We start from the raw sequence: 18,412 nt of genomic DNA on the forward strand, positions 1-18,412 counted from the left end.
AACCAATGTTCCTTTTTTTCGAAGACGCCCCTTCAAAAAGGAGCGCCTAAGTGGGCTATCCTACCATCCTTTAACTTGAGAAATGAAAGCCTGAAATGTGCAACAGTGCTTTAAACTTGGTGGAGAAAATTATCCATTTTATGGGCATGTAATCTACTAAATCGTGCAACAAACATAATAATTGTCTAAATCATGTCTTGCCATTTGATTTGATATGCCACATGACCTTGACTTACATTTGTCAAACAAAAGATTTAGGTTGTCAATGTCTGGCTGTTTTTGCAGTCAACGTAGATTTTTCAAAACAAATTGAATACCATAGTCACCCAGCTCTTTGTCCCAAACCCAAATGAGCATCTAGTTTTCTAACATTCGGCTTTAAGGAAATCACTGTCCAAAACTCATGATGTTAACAATGCTATGTATGGCATTCAATAGAGAAAGAATTTAAAAAGATTTACTTTATTTTTTGTAAAGAAAATGAGCTTGCACATGCTAAAAGGCACATGACAAAGATAAAGACGTACAAATGAAAGGCTACATTATGATTGCCACTACCACTCTTGATTACACCTTCAATGATGTTAAGATTGTGAGGATACACAAAATCAATAACCATTGTCAAGATCACCCCCCACCACATGACACACCATTACCCTTTACCAAATAGATATATCTAGATGAATCCAAGAACATGCGACAACACATAAAGCAGTTTCAATCTCATGATAGTCACTCATAAGGTTGAAAACCATAAACTCCATCACGCATAGCAGGGACTAGCTACTATGACATCCCCACTCACATCATCATTGCCCAACGGACCATAGTATAAACCTATGCTCTCACACATACGAATCCACACACCCACACATACTTGAGCATCCATTTATACAAAGGTCTATGAACAAGTTTTTGTCGGCCCTCCAGAGGTGTGTTAGAATTATTATTATATTCTAGGCAATGGCCAATGTAATGTAATAAGTGGGTTAGGGGCACTTTTCCCTCTTAGAGCTTTTTCCCCCTAACCACAGTCTAATCTCTAACTACGGTTAGTAATTAGATAGGGTTTTGTCACTTAGAAAAAACCCCTCATCTCTTCTTTGTACTTCACTTCATTCAGTCCACCTATTGAGTGACCTACGTTCAGCTCACTCTCTTGCTCACTCTTGCTCTCTTTCTTTCTCACATTTGGTATCAGAGCAGTGTCTTCTTCCCGGATCTCTGCCCTCTGCTCTCAGCTCCCTACTGTCATGCGTGCAGCTCCCGTCCATCCATACTGTTCCGCCATACAATGCCCCGTACTAGACTCTGCCGCCATCCGTACACTGTGCAGGTCTCGTCCGTACTCCCGTACTACAGACTGTCGCCGTCCATACAAGCTGCCAGGTCCCTACACCTACAATCCATCCGTACCTGCATGTGTGACGCCGCCTTCGTCCGTACAATGCCGCCATGAGTTCGTCGCTCGTCTGTACAACAGTACGGTCGGCAATACTGTTCTGTACACCTGTAGTTAGTGCACCATACATTCTGCCGTATAGTCACCGTACAAGCATCCGTACACTGTATAGATTCCGTACACAGCCCTGCATTCCGTACATTTGCAGAAGTCCGTACTGTTCTCTGTGCATTTGCAACAGTTGTGGAAAAAGGTCTTCTATGCAGTACAGGCATTTTTTTCCAGAGAGCCATTGTTTGGCTTAGTTCTTGCAAAGAATTTGGGGGATTTTATATTTGTGGGCAGACATAGCAGTTTGCTTGCAGGTGTTGAATAAATTTGGGGCTTTTGATTTTACACTGCAATTTTGCAGTGAAATTTGGGGCTTTTGCAAACAGAGTGCAAATTTTGCAACATTTGGGGCCTTCATACCATTTGCCCTCTTTTATATGCAATTTTCCATAAGAAATTGGGGCTTTTGCATTTAGGTTGCAATCTTGAGTTAAAAGAGCATTTTGGAGGTTTGCAAGCAGTTCTAGACTCAGTGTGAGTCAATTTGCAGACTTTTGCCACTTTTTGCAGATTTCCTTTGCAAATTTTTGGGCAATTGGCAAAGCATCGTGGTGCAAGTTGAGCCTTTGATAGGCTCTGACAATATTTGTCACTCTGGGCAGATTTTCTTTGGCAGATTTGACTTGTGCATTTTACATCCCAGGAAGGGATTTTACTTGTTCAATTTGCTGTATTTTTTAGTTTATCTCGCAAAAATGGCTCAGAACAACCCCAATGAGGTGTTTGGAGTCCTCACACAGGAGGATAAGTTGGATGGCACCAACTGCTCCTTGTGGAGTTTTATGGTTCGCAACATCTTGGTTGGCAGACATCTTTGGGATTATGTCAATGGAGATGAAGCAAGGCCAGATTCTATGGCTACACCTGTCACTCCTACAGCTGGAGACAGGGGTAGAGGTCAAAATGCAGCACAAGTAGTTGAAGCTGCAGCTCCAGGGGCTCCCACAGCAGAACAGAAAAGATGGGATTCTAGAGATGCACAAGCTCTATCAGTGATTTCTCTTTCTGTCAAGAGGTTCATTATTCCTTACATTCGGTCATGCAAGACATCAAAGGTAGCTTGGGAGATATTTGAGAGTATGTTTGCAGCAAGAAATGATGTGAAAGTTTCCTTTATAAACCAGAGCTTTCTCATACGCATATGGATGAGGGAGATTCCATGAATACTCACCTCACAAAGCTTCAGGATTTGAGAGAGCAACTGCTACATATTCATGAAGTCATTTCGAATTCAGAGATGATTACCACCACTCTGAATTCTCTTCCTGAGTCCTATCTTGGTTTCCACACCTCGTTGAATTTGTCATTGAGGCGGAGCAGCAATCCTCTCTCTTTTCACGAGTTGGTAGGACTTCTGTTGAGAAAGAGCAGACACGAAGATATATGGCAACACGGGATGGCGATCATGCCATACTTTCTAAGTTTAAGCCCAAGGGAAAAGGGCCGCAAAAGCAACATGCCAATCAGCCTGCACATCAGCATAAAGATGATTCAGGCCAGCCCTCTTATAAGGCTAAGGGTGATGCAGATAAGCCCAGAAAGAAGGGCATTTGTCACTACTGCAAGAAGCCAGGTCATTATATATTAGAAAAGAAGATACTCCTAGGATGTATTTTGTACATGATACGGTCATTATGAGTTCTTTTTTTTTTCTTTTTGGACTTACTAATGTACCACTAGTTTCCACCAGATGATGAATGATATTTTCCGCTCATATCTGGGAAAATTTATTATTGTTTTCCCTAATGATATTTTCTTGTATGATAAGACTTTGTTCAACATAACATTCAGATAGCTCTTACTATTCTTTGACAAGAAAAAATTATTTATCTAAAACGTCCAAATGTGAGTTCTTCAAAAGAGAACTACTATATCTTGTCCGTATCATCATTGGCAATGATATTCACATAGACCATGAAAAAGATCAGTACTAAATGGTTGAATATCAGTCTCCTCTTTCACTTCCTATGAGATGACTTACCAATTCAATCTTGTGCTCATCCGGAAATTTTTTGAAATTATTCCAAGATCCATTTAACGAAAAGGAATACATTAATACTCCATACACGTTCACACGCTTAAGAAGTCAAAAAAGTCAAATATATGGCCAAGATACCATGAATGTACAGTGCGTATTAAAGTATTCCTTCTAGGATAAACTCATATCTTTGAACACGTTGTTTGAATGTTTACGTCGTATCAGTTACTATTCATGAAAACCCGAATGCAAGAAGCGCATAGCTAAAGAAAAAAAAGGGATTAAGGTATGGCTGTGTTAGATGCATCAACTTCTCATTCACACGATGGGGGAGATGTTACAACCAACTTTGTGGAAGAGCACTATGCCTTTCTGTCTTGCACTTCAGATTTTTCAGTGGGTAGTTCAAATGCTACAGCCACTATTGAGGATGACCCTTATGCTTTCTTGACGTGCAGTTATGATCCTTCAAAGGATGCATGCTCTCTCAGTATCAATGAGACACGGAATACTTAGTATTTTGATAGTGGTGCTTCTAAGCACATCACTTCTAAGAAGAGCCTTTTTGCATCTCTGCATCCTCCACCTACTAAAAACAAGGTGACTTGTGCAAAGAATTCTTCTTATTCAGTGTGTGGAGTGGGAGACATTATTCTCACATCCACTGATGGCACAGATTTCAGAATTCCAGATGTTCTCTATGTGCCAGGTATAAAGAAGAATTTGCTTTTAGTGTCCTCTCTTAATAAAGGAGGATTTCAGGTTGTATTCGATGATGCTAAGTGCAGTCACGGTCACAGACAAAGACAATGTCTGGCACTCTGTATCAAGGTCTTTTTCAGCTTGATTTATATGAGAAAAGATCTGATATTGCATTTTCAGTGAGCACTCCCACTGCTGCGATGCAGAATGCGGAGTTGGCATGCCAAGTATGGCCACATGAGCTATGGCAGCTTAATGACACTTCAAAAGCATGCTATGGTTGACGCCTTGCCTCCTTTAGAGTCACCTCCTCCTCATGCATGTGAGGTTTGCATCCTTGGCAAGATGCATCGATTTCCTTTCAAGAAGGATGGTGGAGTAAGAGCTAAATGCAAATTACAGCTCATTCACAATGATGTTTGCGGTCCCATGAGGACACCTACTTTTGGGGGTTATCGCTATTATGTTACATTCATAGATGACTTCACCAACTACACTTGGATCTATGGTCTTAAGGCAAATCAGAAGTGTTTATGCATTTCAAACACTTTGTGGCTATGGTTGAGAATGAGACAGGACTCAAGGTGCAGACACTTAGCACAGATAGAGGAGGGGAGTATATGTCTCATGAGTTTGAGGCATTTTTGAAGAAGAAAGGCATTACGCATCAGCTTACAGTGAGGCTTACACCTCAACAAAATGGTAAAGCTGAGCGCAAGAATCGCACTCTTCTCGAGATGGATAGATGCATGCTTACATGTAAAAAGTTACCTCACAAGTTTTGGCTTGAAGGCCTCATGTGTGCCAACTATGTTTTGAATCGGGCTCCCACAAAGGCTTTGAAGACAATCACTCCCTATGAGGCATGGCATAGGAGGAAGCCTTCAATGGATCACTTCAGACTTTTTGGTTGTGTTGCATATGCCCACGTGCCTGTGGAGTTTCGACATAAGTTGTCAGATAAGGCACTTAAATGCATTTTTGTTAGGTATAGTGCACAAAGCAAAGACTATCATCTCTACAATCCTGCTTCACGCAACATTTTTGTTAGTAGAGATGTTATATTTTCTGAAAATTCAGCACATACACATGCTGAATTTACAATTCCAGCTTCTTCAAATGATGTTTTTGAGGGGATGTTTCCTATAGCATTTGGTTCCCCAGCTGAGGTTCATGCTGAAAATCAGAATTTACAGCAACCTCCTCCTGATCCAGATGCCCCGATTCAGCCACAGGTTGATTTTGCACCTCCACAGGGTGTGGATGAAGTTGTCACGAAAGAAATTCAAGAGATACACGCAACCAAAACAGTCCCCAATTGGTTGCTACAGACTCTCAGGGAGAGTAGGCTTGAGGCCCCATTGCCTGGCAGGACTCGTAGTGCAGTAAGGCACGCAGGGGGGGCTCTTTTAATTGAGACAGCATATGCACAGACTCTTCTTGATAAAGAAGAACCTAACTCTTTTGAAGAAGCAAAGGATAATGTGAATTGCAGTCCCTTGAGAGAGAGAAATCAGATTTGGGATGTTATGGATTTGCCACCAGGTAAGCATGCCATTGCTACCAAGTGGGTTTTCAAGGTGGAAAGGAAGCCAAATGGGTCCATTCACACGTACAAGGCAAGGCTGGTTGCCAAAGGCTATGCACAGAAGAAGGGCATAGATTATGAGGAGACTTTTGCTCCTACATCCCGGATGACCACCATATGGTCAGTTATTGCCACGGCTGCAAATTTTGTTTGGAATGTCCATCAGTTGGACATAAAAACAACTTTCCTTAATGGGGACTTATAGGAAGAGGTTTATGTCAAACAACCTTCTGGATTTGAACTTTCTGGCAATGCACTTCAGGTTTGCAAGCTTAACAAAGCTTTCTATAGGCTGAAACAAGCCCCACGTGCATGGTATGCCAAGATTGATGCATTCCTGGCAAGTAAGGGGTTACATAATAGTCCCACGGAAAGCACCCTCTACATCAAGAAGGATGGGGGGGATATTTTGGTCATCATTGTCGCGGGGACGTGAAGTTATGAATTGTGACTAACTTTGACTTAGGGGGCTAGCCCAGGGGAAGCGACACTTCCCAGAAGTCCCTAGGTGCACACACTAGGCCTACTTGCTAGGGGCAAGGCAAGGTTTAGAGGGGTCTTAAAGTTAGGCCCAAGGAAACCAATGTTTCATTGGTTAGAAGGGGTTAGGATTTTAATGTGAGGGGCAAACCAATGTTCCATTGGTTTGCAAGGGTTAGAGCTTTAATGAGGGGGCCATGTGGCATTCCCTCATGCACTACCTACCACCTCTCATTTCCTTACTACTCTCCTCAACGTTACAAGATGTTCTACCTACGTTTTTGAAGGTCAAAAGGCTTGGCACGCTTTCCAAAGCTCCCCCGATCGCATTTCTTGGAGTTCCACACATTTCAAGGCAATACATACGGCTGTACGGAGTGCATGCGCTTCATTGAAGGCCCTCGTATGGACTGTACAGGCCATTAGTGCTGCTGTACGGATCAGTTGGCATGTATTCCAAGGCCATAATTGCAGTACGGGCTGTTTTTCCGGCTGTACGGACAACTCTACACAGATTTCAAGGTCCCTAGGCTGTTGTGCGGGCCTGGTTTGACATTGGTTTGCTGCTTGCTCACCTCCCGAGACAACTGGACGTACCTCGAGGCTGCTGCCCGCATCCGGAGGTGTTTTTGATCGCTGAATTGCTGCTGCATGCTTCCTGAAGCACTCATTCCGAAACAGGGCTGTCATTTGAAGCTGCACGAGTCAATTCCAATCTGCAGGTGGATTCTGCCATGGAAGTTTAGCCCTTCTTCGCTCGCCCAAGCCTCTGCACCCGTGAACCTTGCTCTTCTCACATTTCTCAGCTCCTAGCTTTCCTTTCTCTCTTCCTTCCCCTCTCCTAGCTGCCAGTTCCTCCTGCTAGCCTCCACACTGGATCTGTTGGTGTTTCGGAGCTGGATTGAAGTGTGTTGGAGCTGGTTTGAGTTCTCTTGTCGCTATCCCTTTCATGTGATTGCATTTGGTGATTTTTGGAAGCTTGTTGTTGCTCCATTTGTTGTTTGGAGCTTCCTCTAGACCTTGCATGATTAAGGAACAGAGGGTGTGCCTGGGAGAGTGCCAGAGGTGCAGTGTATTGCATTTTGGTAGCCTTGAGGCTGCTTGAGCATTTTGGGAAGTGTATGGTAGGGGCACTTTTTCCTCTCAGAGGTTTTGCCTCCTAACCACAATCTAATCTCTAACTACGGTTAGTGATTAGATAGGGTTTTGTCACTTAGACAAAACCCCTCATCTCTTCTTTGTATGTCACTTCATTCAGTCTACCTATTGAGTGACCTACGTTCAGCTCACTCTCTCGCTCACTCTTGCTCTCTTTCTTTCTCACAAGATGAAGGGCAGACTCAGCAGTGACAAAGGCTAGCACTAAAGGAGGAGGCTAATCAAATAGTAGTCCACATTCTCTTCATTTAAGGTACAATTTCTCGTGAAGACTACATGATTTTATTTTAGTCTCTCTCAAACGAGCATCTAAGCAAAAAAATACTTACAGAATGATATAGCAATGCAAATAGACACCAAAGACAAAAAGTTGTATATAGTTATTATTGCAATTACCATTCTTGACTACACCTTCAATGACTGTAAGAGTGTGGGATACAGAAATTTTTCAAGGCATTATGAGAATAGTTACTCACTACATGAGAGCTCATGTCCCTTTATGGCTTGTCCCCCTTTTCTCAAAAAAAGAGTGCAAATTACCTACAAAACCTCCAATGACCTGTGTGTCACGATCTGTGACGTATTCCTTTCTCTATATCTTAGACTTATGGATGGTTTGATGAATGGACACTTGTGGAAGGGTATGCCCTTTCGACGGGACACTTCCTATGAGGCACAACCCTTCACAAGAGACATTCTATTAAAGAGACACTCCTATTGTAATGTACCCTCTCATCAAGGGTCACACCCTTCACAAGGGGTACACACCTCTTCATGCACATACACTTTGGAGTACACACCTTTTCATGTGTGACTCTTCACTCTCTATATAAGAGAGGCCCAACTGTATGGATGACACACTACAAACACTCAAGCAATACAAATATTCCTTGTTCTCTGCTATTTTCAGTCTTCTTTTTGTTCCTTAGCACATTTCTAAATATAGTAAATCTAGGATTTCTTACAGTGGTATCAGAGCAAATTTTCGCTCCTGCCTGTAGGAAATGCCCCCCACCTTCTAGCGCCTATCTGATACATCTTTTTCCGCTAGAAGGATATCCACGCACGTTGTGCATGGAAGAAATGGAGAGAATGCGCATAAAATTTTTTAGCGCCACCCAAGGGACACACCCCATCGTGGAAAAAAGGACACACCTTTCCGTGTGGGGACAGCCCTTTTTAAAATAGGGTCACACCCCTTCATAAAAAGGTACACCTATTCCAAGGCCACACCCCTTAGAATAGGCACACCCTTTAGCACCAAGCACCAACTTACAAAAGGGTACCTAGAGGGCCTAAAAAGGGCAACCAGCCCTACACCCAAGGCCTAACCCTAGACTACCCAAGGGTTCATTAAACCCACGTTTTAATTTTTTGGCAACTGACCAACCAGCAAGGAAAAAGGGCGAAATTCAATCGCGATTTCACGTCTGCCTATTCCGCTCCAAAACAGCCGTACGTGATTTCTGCCTTCTCCTTTTCAAGCAGGCTGCACTTTCATTCAGGCTTCCATCTGGCATACGCTAGATCGTTCTGCAGCAGCCAGTTCTTGTTGGTTCATCGCCATGATTATCTGTGACCAGTAGCCCTTGCTGCCCTTTTGATCTCGAATCAAACTAGCCTGGCCCCTGCTGCTCATCACGCCACTTTTAGCCTGTGAACAGCGGCTCTTTGCTGCCCTCTATTTCCGTCTAGCCATGCCTGGTCCTGCTTCTAGTACCCCACAGGTTTCAACGCAGGCCACCTTAATCAGGCCACAGATTTCAATGCAGGAGAAATGCGCCAGATCTCATGCAATCTGAAAAATGCCTCTGCCAACGCCCATCTGCCTTGAAAGACGTCTTGGCAGGCACCTGTTTCTTGTTCACACATCCACGTGGACTTGCAAGGACAGCAACATGGACCTCCGAACAGTGATCTGCAGGCTTTTTCTATGCAACTAATTGGCAGATCTAATCTATGCCAGGTGGATTCTTTCCATTCTATTTCTAAGGATTCTCTTTCATATTGTTATTTGACGCTCATTATCAAATTACAGCAAATGAAAGCCTCCTCCTTAAAGCATGGAAACCCCTGGTAATTCCCCAGTCCCTTCAAGGACACCTCAGGCATCATCTATCACACAATATCGTGTTCAGATTGCACAACCAGCCCATTTCGAAGCTTTTGGATCGTGGGTCTTCTGTGTCACGTGCCCTTCCAGTGACTTGGACCACATCCTATACCTTCTGCGTGAGGCACCTCAACTACATTACTTCCTCAGCACACTCCAGGTTGTGTTCCACGAGACACGTAGATACCCAGAACCCGATATTCCTCACGAGTTTGCTGTCCATCTTTGGAGAGAATTTTACCCCTCAGCTTCAGCATCTCTAGGGTACTCTCCACCTTTTTCAGCTCCCAGATATCCTCCTGCACTTTTAGCTCCCAGATATCCTCCTACACAGGTTTTACCTTCCCCAAGACAGTATTTACACTCTAAAGGTACTCCTTCTCCTGGATATCCTCCACTCCCGACAGCAGCACACTGTTGGAAGTCCAAAGAGCAAGCTAGAATACCTTGCAAGAAGATCATGATAGATGTTTGCACAAGCTTGCCGTGGCTTTCAATGGTTATGAAAAGCAGTCCGTCGTCCTGCAAGATTTCCAAACTAGAGTGGAAGTCTTGGAAACTCTACCCATGAAGACAAGACCTCCTTTACCAGATTTCCACGGGTGGTTCCATCCTGCCTCGCCTGCCCACTCCAACATGAGTAACCTCAGGGAGCAGCCCGGATCTTCTTCCAGGAATGGTACAAACTAGAGCGCAGGTTCGTGCTCTTCTCACAGGGATCTCAGATATATGTCGCTACAGTCGCGTGCAACCTCTCAAGTTGACTTCAGGGGTCTTTTTTGGACTTGAGTCGCTGATCTCGACTCAAGTCTAAAAAAGACCCCTGAAGTCAACTTACAAGGCAAAGCACTACTTCAACTTCAAATTTCCCAGCTTTAGGACAGCATCTCCGACTTGGTCCAGAAAGTCCAACAACTCCAAGATTTTCGCAGTACCACACATATGGAGGATGACGTGACGCCACCGAACGACTATGTGGACTCGTTCCCACCTGAGGTAGAAAACACTGAACTCCGTACCCTCTACCATTTACTCCAAGCTTCCAAAACTGAAAGACTTGACATTAAACTTCCGGAAACCTACACTGGTCAACGAAATCGCTGAATAGTTGACCAACTGCGCATGTACTTTGATATTGTTGACCTCACTGAAGGCAAAAAGATTGCCTTGGCAGACTCCCTCCTCAAGGATATAACTTTCCTATGGTGGCAACGACGCTTAAAGGACGGCAAAAGTGTGTTAACTTGGGAACGTTTTGAACACGTGCTCCGTAAGTAGTTCATACTTGCCAATGCAGACTTCCAAGCACGCTCAAAACTCAAACAATTGGAGCAAATAGGCTCCCTGTCTTCCTACATCTCTTAGTTCACCACATTGGTGCTGGAGATTGATGGTTTAACTGGTGATGATTGCCTTCATGCTTTCATTTCAGGCCTAAACCCCTCGTTACGCATTGATGTCCTCAAAGCAAACATCACCACCACAGCTGGCGCTATTGCTTACGCAGAGCGCATTACAGATTTCCAAAACACAAGGAAGCGGAGTGCTAATAGAACACCGAACTCTACTATGACCAAAGGTGCTCGTCCTCACGATAACCCCAAGTTTAGAAAAAACTTGGGTAATCAAGGTCAGCGACAGTCTCAAGATCCCCACAAGTCTCAGAAATCGTATGCTGGATTCCAACAGAAGCACTCCTCCAAGGATCGCGCCTCTTCTTCTTCACAAAGTCATGACCGTCATCCCCAAAATAAAGGTGCAGCCACTGACAAGAAGAACAACTCCAGGAAAAAAGGACTTTTACCATCTATACAGGCGACCATAGATGGTTCGATTGTCCCAAGCGACCAAAGCAAAATTCCAATATGGAACCTAGCACTTCCCAAACAGAAGATGCTACCCCAGCACAAGACAAGAAAGGCAAAGCTGTTCGAATGGCAAATACCATCCACATGAGCCTTGCCAACAACCCCGAACCTTCCCTGGCCACTCAAGTACTTTGTGTCCAAGGATCAATTCGTGAAACAACGCCTTTTGGGTTAAACAATGCCCTTTGGTCATGCCTTTTGGGTTAAACAATGCCCCAGCCACATTCATGATACTAATGAACGACATCTTCATGCCTTTCCTCAATAAGTTCGTCCTCGTTTTACCTCGATGACAACCTCGTTTTCAGCAAATCCCTACATGAGCACAAACAACATCTTCACCAAGTTTTTGAAGTTCTCGGCGCAAATTCTCTCTACATCAACGTTGAGAAGAGTGAGTTCTTCAAGACCCAACTCGAATATTTGGGACATGTTATTTCAGCTCAAGGCATCTCTGTGGATCCCAAGAAGGTCGAGGTAATCCGAAACTGGCCTAGTCCTAAGAATGTTCATGATGTCCGCTCTTTTCTTGGATTGGCAAACTTCCATACAAAGGTCTATCAGTTTTCCAAAATCGCAGCTCCTATGTCCGAATTATTGAAAAGCACAGCAGTTTTTCAATGGCTTCCCGAAACAGAGTATACTTTCCAACAACTCAAGCAAGCACTCAATACCACACCAGTTATGGCTATTACTGACCCAAACTTTTTATTTGAGGTCATGACCGACGCTTCCGACATCGCTACAAGAGCAGTCTTGATGCAAGAAGGCAGAGTTATTGCTTTCGGCAGCCATAAACATTCCTATATCTAAACCCGATACCCAGTTTATGATAAGGAGTTTCTTGCCGTTGTACATGCTTATCGCTCTTGGAAACATTATCTCATAGGAGCCGACTCGGTGGTCAAGACAGACCATCACTCTCTAAAGTATATCTTTACTCAGCCGGTCATGAACGCTCAACAAGCACGCTGGGTTGAGTTTCTGGCCAACTTTCACATGACCGTTGAGTACATTCCAAGACCACGCAATATAGTTGCAGATGCTCTCAGGAGGTTAACTCTAGCATCAGCTATGGTAATCTCTACATTATCTGTGGATGTTTCAAATTCATTCAGAGGGAAGTATTTCAATGATAAAGACTTCGGCACAGCAGTACAAGTTCTTTCAAAAGATCAACCTTCAACTTCCGAACAGAAGATTTTCTCATCCTATTCTTATACGGACAACCTTCTGTATTATCAAGATCGCGTCTGTGTACCACATGACAAGGATGTTCAACGTCTTTTGTTAAAAGAGCATCATGTAGTTCCTTATGCTGCCCATCCAGGCATCAACAAGACTTATAGGTTACTCAGTGCAACATACTACTAGCCTCATATGAAAAGTACGTCATGCATATCTTGTCAACAAATGAAAGCAAGCCGACGACTTCCAGCAGGACTTCTTCAACCTCTTCCAGTTCCAACTGAAAGGTGGGAAAGTATTTTCATGGATTTCATTACAACACTACCACGATCCGCCCGAGGTAACACTCAGATTATGGTAATTGTTGATCGACTGTCCAAAATGGCACACTTTGTTGCTTGCAAAAGAATTGCACAGGCTCCGGACATCGCCAAACTCTTCATACAACACATCTTCCGACACCATGGATTGCCTAAGAATATCGTATCCGACAGAGATCCTAAGTTTACCAGTCACTTTTGGATTTCACTGTTCAAATCTTTAGGTACAACTCTACTGTTCAGTTCAGCCTACCACCCAGAATCAGATGGCCAGATTGAAAGAGTCAACCAAGTTCTGGAAAAAATGCTTCGACATTATATTCAGTCACACCTAGCAGCTTGGCAAGAGTATCTACCACTCCTTGAGTTTGCTTATAATAACTCTTTCCATAGTGCCATCAGCATGACTCCATTTCAAGCAGCTTATGGACACACTCCGATTGTACCAACGAATTTTGTACTTCAACATCGAGTGGCCCTAGCTGATCAACTGGTTCAAGAAATGCAAGACATTCTACTCCAAGTCAGGGATCATATGCGAAAAGCGCAAGAGCTGTATCAACGGTCTGCCAACAAACATAGACGTCACCTGGAATTTGACACTGGTGACATGGTGCTATTATTTGTAGCCCCACATCGCTATAAGACGGTTAAGTCTGTGTTTCCTTAGATGCGACCAAGATACTATGGACCTTTCGGATCGTCAAGAAAAATTCACCTTTAAGTTACAAATTGGAATTACCACCATCATGGGGTAAAATCCATCCAACATTTCATATTTCTTGGCTAAAGACGTACATTCCAGGCGATGAAGCAGTTCCTCCTGCAGGTGATTATGTCCCAGAAATCGAAGACGATTATGTTCTCCTTATTCCTGAGCGTATTCTAGACCATCGACAGAGAGAGACTCGACATCGACTTATGACAGAATTCCTTGTTCTTTAGCGAGATCTAGACGACTCCGACGCTACTTGGCAATCAAATGAAGACTTACAGCAGTACCCTAACATTTTACAGCAGTATTTTCAAAATTTACCATGATATTTTCTAGGGGATGTCACGATCTGTGACGTATTCCTTTCTCTTTATCTTAGACTTATGGATGGTTTCATGAATGGACACTTGTGGAAGGGCATGCCCTTTCGACGGGACACTTCCTAAGAGGCACAACCCTTCACAAGAGACATTCTATGGAAGAGACACTCCTATTGTAATGTACCCTATCATCAAGGGTCACACCCTTCACAAGGGGTACACACCTCTTCATGCACATACACTTTGGAGTACACACCTTTTCATGTGTGACTCTTCACTCTCTATATAAAGAGAGGCCCAACTGTATGGATGACACACTACAGACACTCAAGCAATACAAATATTCCTTGTTCTCTGCTATTTCAGTCTCCTTTCTGTTCCTTAGCACATTTCTAAATATAGTAAATCTAGGATTTCTTATAGTGGAAGGTTTGGGTCAACAATAGCCATAACTGGTGTGGTAGTGAGTGCTTGCTTGAGTTGTTGGAAACTATACTCTGTTTCAGGAAGCCATTGAAAAACTGCTGTGCTTTTCAATAATTCGGACATAGGAGCTGCGATTTCAGAAAACTCATAGACCTTTGTATGGTAGAAGTTTGCCAATCTGAGAAAAGAGCGGACATCATGAACATTCTTAAAAGTAGGCCAGTTTCGAATTACCTCGACCTTCTTGGGATCCACAGAGATGCCTTGAGCTGAAATAACATGTCCCAAATATTCAAGTTGGGTCTTGAAGAACTCACTCTTCTGAACGTTGATGTAGAGAGAATTTGCACGGAGAACTTCAAAAACTTGGTGGAGATGTTGTTTGTGCTCATGTAGGGATCTGCTGAAAACGAGGATGTCATCGAGGTAAACGATGACAAACTTATCGAGGAAAGGCCTGAAGATGTCGTTCATTAGTGTCATGAATGTGGCCGGAGCATTGTTTAACCCAAAAGGCATGACCAAACATTCATAGTGTCCATACTTTGTTCGAAAAGCTGTCTTGTACTCATCGCCTTCTCGTATACGAATTTGATGATAACCTGAACGAAGATCAATCTTGGAGAATTGTTTTGCATGTAGAAGTTGATCGAAGAGGTCATCGATGCGAGGCAATGGATACTTGTTTTTGATAGTGAGCTTGTTGAGGGCTCGATAGTCGATGCAGAGGCGCATAGACTTGTTCTTTTTTTCCACAAGTAGTACAGGAGATCCGAAAGGACTGCGACTGGGCCGAATGTGACCTTTGTCGAGTAGTTCGGTCACCTGTCTTTGGATTTCTTCATTTTGAGTGTGAGAAACCCGATAAGGAGGTTTCGACGATGGATTACTGCTGGGAATAAGTTCGATTGGATGATCCACTGGTCGTCGGGGTGGTAACTGCTTTGGCAATTCCTGTGGAAAAATATCCAGGTAGGGCTGGAAAAAAAGGTTGGTTGAGGTATTCAGGAGGATCCTTTGTTGGTGTCTCCTCCACTGCCGTAACCAACAGAAGTGAAGTCTTTACTTGACGTTTATGACCCACTTCTTTACTTGTAGGACAGAGGCAATTGGGGTTGAAGGAGAGTCCCTAGAACCAGTTAGCTCAATAAGTTTCCCCTGGTGGACAAACTGGATAGTATGGCTGCAAAAATTGATTGATGGATCATAGTCGTAGAGCCACTGTTGTCCAAGTATGACATCGTACCGAGAAAGAGGCATGATGTCGAAGTTCAACTTGTCCGTATAATGTTGGATGCGAAAAGGCAAGTTTTTGATCTTGGTGTTGCACAACAAGGTAGTTCCATTTGCGAGTTCAATCTGATAGTCCATGGGACTAGGACAGGTGGTCAACCGAAGTTTGTCGACCATAGAACTAGCTAGGAAGTTATGAGAGCAGCCACTGTCGATGAGGATAGTGACCGTTGTTCCACGAATTGATCCTTGGACACAAAGTACTTGAGTGGCCAGGGAAGGTTCGGGGTTGCTGGCAAGGCTCATGTGGATGGTATTTGCCATTCGAACAGCTTTGCCTTTCTTGTCTTGTGCTGGGGTAGCATCTTCTGTTTGGGAAGTGCTAGGTTCCATATAGAAATTCTGCTTTGGTCGCTTGGGACAATCGAACCATCTATGGTCGCCTGTACAGATGATACAAAGTCCTTTTGTGCTGGAGTTGTTCTTCTTGTCAGTGGCCGCACCTTTATGTTGGGGATGACGGTCATGACTTTGTGAAGAAGAAGAGGCGCGATCCTTGGAGGAGTGCTTCTGTTGGAATCCAGCATACGATTTCTGAGACTTGTCAGGATCTTGAGACTGTCGCTGACCTTGATTACCCGAGTTTTTTCTAAACTTGGGATTATCTTGAGGGCGAGCACCTTTGGCCATAGTAGAGTTCTGTGTTCTATTAGCACTCTGCTTCCCTGTGTTTTGGAAATCTGTAATGCGCTCTGCATAAGCAATAGCGCCAACTGTGGTGGTGATGTTTGCTTTGAGGACATCAATGCGTAACGAGGGATTTAGGCCTGAGATGAAAGCATGAAGGCAATCATCATCAGTTAAACCATCAATCTCTAGCACCAATGTGGTGAACTGAGAGATGTAGGAAGACAGGGAGCCTGCTTGCTCCAACTGTCTGAGTTTTAAACGTGCTTGGAAGTCCGCATTGGCAGGTATGAACTGCTTACGGAGCACGTGTTCAAAACGTTCCCAAGTTAACACACTTTTGCCGTCCTTTAAGCGTCGTTGCCACCATAGGAAAGCTATATCCTTGAGGAGTGAAGCTGCCAAGGCAATCTTTTTGCCTTCAGTGAGGTCAACAGTATCAAAGTACATGCGCAGTTTTGCGAGCCATTGGTCTACTGTTCGGCGATTTCGTTGACCAATGTAGGCTTGCGGAAGGTTAATGTCAAGTCTTTTAGTTGTGGAAGCTTCGAGTAAATGGTAGAGGGTACGGAGTTCAGTGTTTTCTACCTCAGGTGGGTCCATATAGTCATCCGGTGGCGTCATGTCATCCTCTGTATGTGTGGTACTACAAGAATCTTGGAGTTGTTGGACTTTCTGGACCAAGTCGGAGATGCTGTCCTGAAGCTAGGAAATCTGAAGTTGAAGTAGTGCTTTGCCTTGTAAGTTGACTTCAGGGGTCTTTTTTGGACTTGAGTCGCTGATCTCCGGAGAGGTTTCACGCAAGCGTTGCGACATATCTGAGGTCCCTGTGGGAAGAGCACGAACATGCGCTCTAGTTTGTACCATTCCTGGAAGAAGATCCGGGCTGCTCCCTGAGGTTGCTCAGGTTGGAGGGGGCACCCGAGGCAGGATGGAACCACCCGTGGAAATCTGGTAAAGGAGGACCCGTCTGAGGTAACACTGGTGATGCCGAAGTGGGTGTTACTGCTCGTGAGAGTACAAGGGTAGGTTGTAGAGTCCACGGATCTGAGAAGGGATAAGGAGCTGCTGTCGGGAGTGGAGGATATCCAGGAGAAGGAGTACCTTCAGAGTGTAAATACTGTCTTGGGGAAGGTAAAACCTGTGCAGGAGGATATCTGGGAGCTGAAAGAGGTGGAGAGCACCCTGGAGATGCTGAAGCTGAGGGGTAAAAGTCTCTCCAAAGATGGACAACAAACTCGTGAGGAATATCGGGTTCTGGGTATCTACGTGTCTCGTGGAACACAACCTGGACTGTGCTGAGGAAGTAATGTAATTGAGGTGCCTCACGCAGAAGGTATAGGATGTCGTCCAAGTCACTGGGAGGGCACGTGACACAGAAGACCCACGCTGCAAAAGCTCTAAAATGGGCTGGTTGTGCAATATGAACACGATATTGTGTGAGGTGTTTTTGAAGGGACTGGGGAATTACCAGGGGTTTCCATGCTTTAAGGAGGAGGCTTTCATTTGCTGTAATTTGATAATGAGCATCAAATAACAATATGAAAGAGAATCCTTAGAAATAGAATGGAAAGAATCCACCTGGCATAGATAAGATCTGCCAATTAGTTGCATAGAAAAGGCCTGCAGATCACTGTCCGGAGGTCCATGTTGCTGTCCTTGCAAGTCCACGTGGATGTGTGAACAAGAAACAGGTGCCCGGCGAGACTTTCGAGCCAGATGGACGTTGGCAGAGGCGTTTTTCAGATTGTGTGAGATCTGGCGCACTTCTCCTGCGTTGAAATATAGCGACTTGTACTCATACCATACGTATGGTACCACCTGGACCTCTTGGGAAAAGGCAAGCTCTAGTATTCGTCAAAGTCGTGTTATTGGGGAAGTGTGTTTGCAGATATGTTTAATTTAATAAGCACTTGGTAATTTAATTAGTTAGTGAATTGAACAAATACAAGCAATCACTCAATCTTCACACAAGAAGATAGGGAGGAGCAAGAGATAGAAATAGAGAAACACTCTAGAGTTCACACTCTTCCAGAGGTGAACTGTGCAGTATTTCTCTATTTCGAATGATGCTTGGTTTGGGTTACAATGACAATCGTAGAATTTCAGACGGAACCAATGTA

General features: G+C 44.0%; 1 protein-coding gene across 2 annotated transcripts in view; it reads right to left on the reverse strand.

Moving 5' to 3' along the window:
- Positions 1–18,412, reverse strand: part of LOC147882172 (SEC14 cytosolic factor family protein / phosphoglyceride transfer family protein) — a 168,909-nt gene that overhangs the window by 142,557 nt on the left and 7,940 nt on the right. The window lies entirely within an intron of this gene.

Source organism: Dipteris shenzhenensis, chromosome 30, assembly GCF_047967505.1.
Source record: "Dipteris shenzhenensis isolate YYH24624 ecotype China chromosome 30, Dip_SZ_1.0, whole genome shotgun sequence".
Classification (NCBI taxonomy): domain Eukaryota; kingdom Viridiplantae; phylum Streptophyta; class Polypodiopsida; order Gleicheniales; family Dipteridaceae; genus Dipteris; species Dipteris shenzhenensis.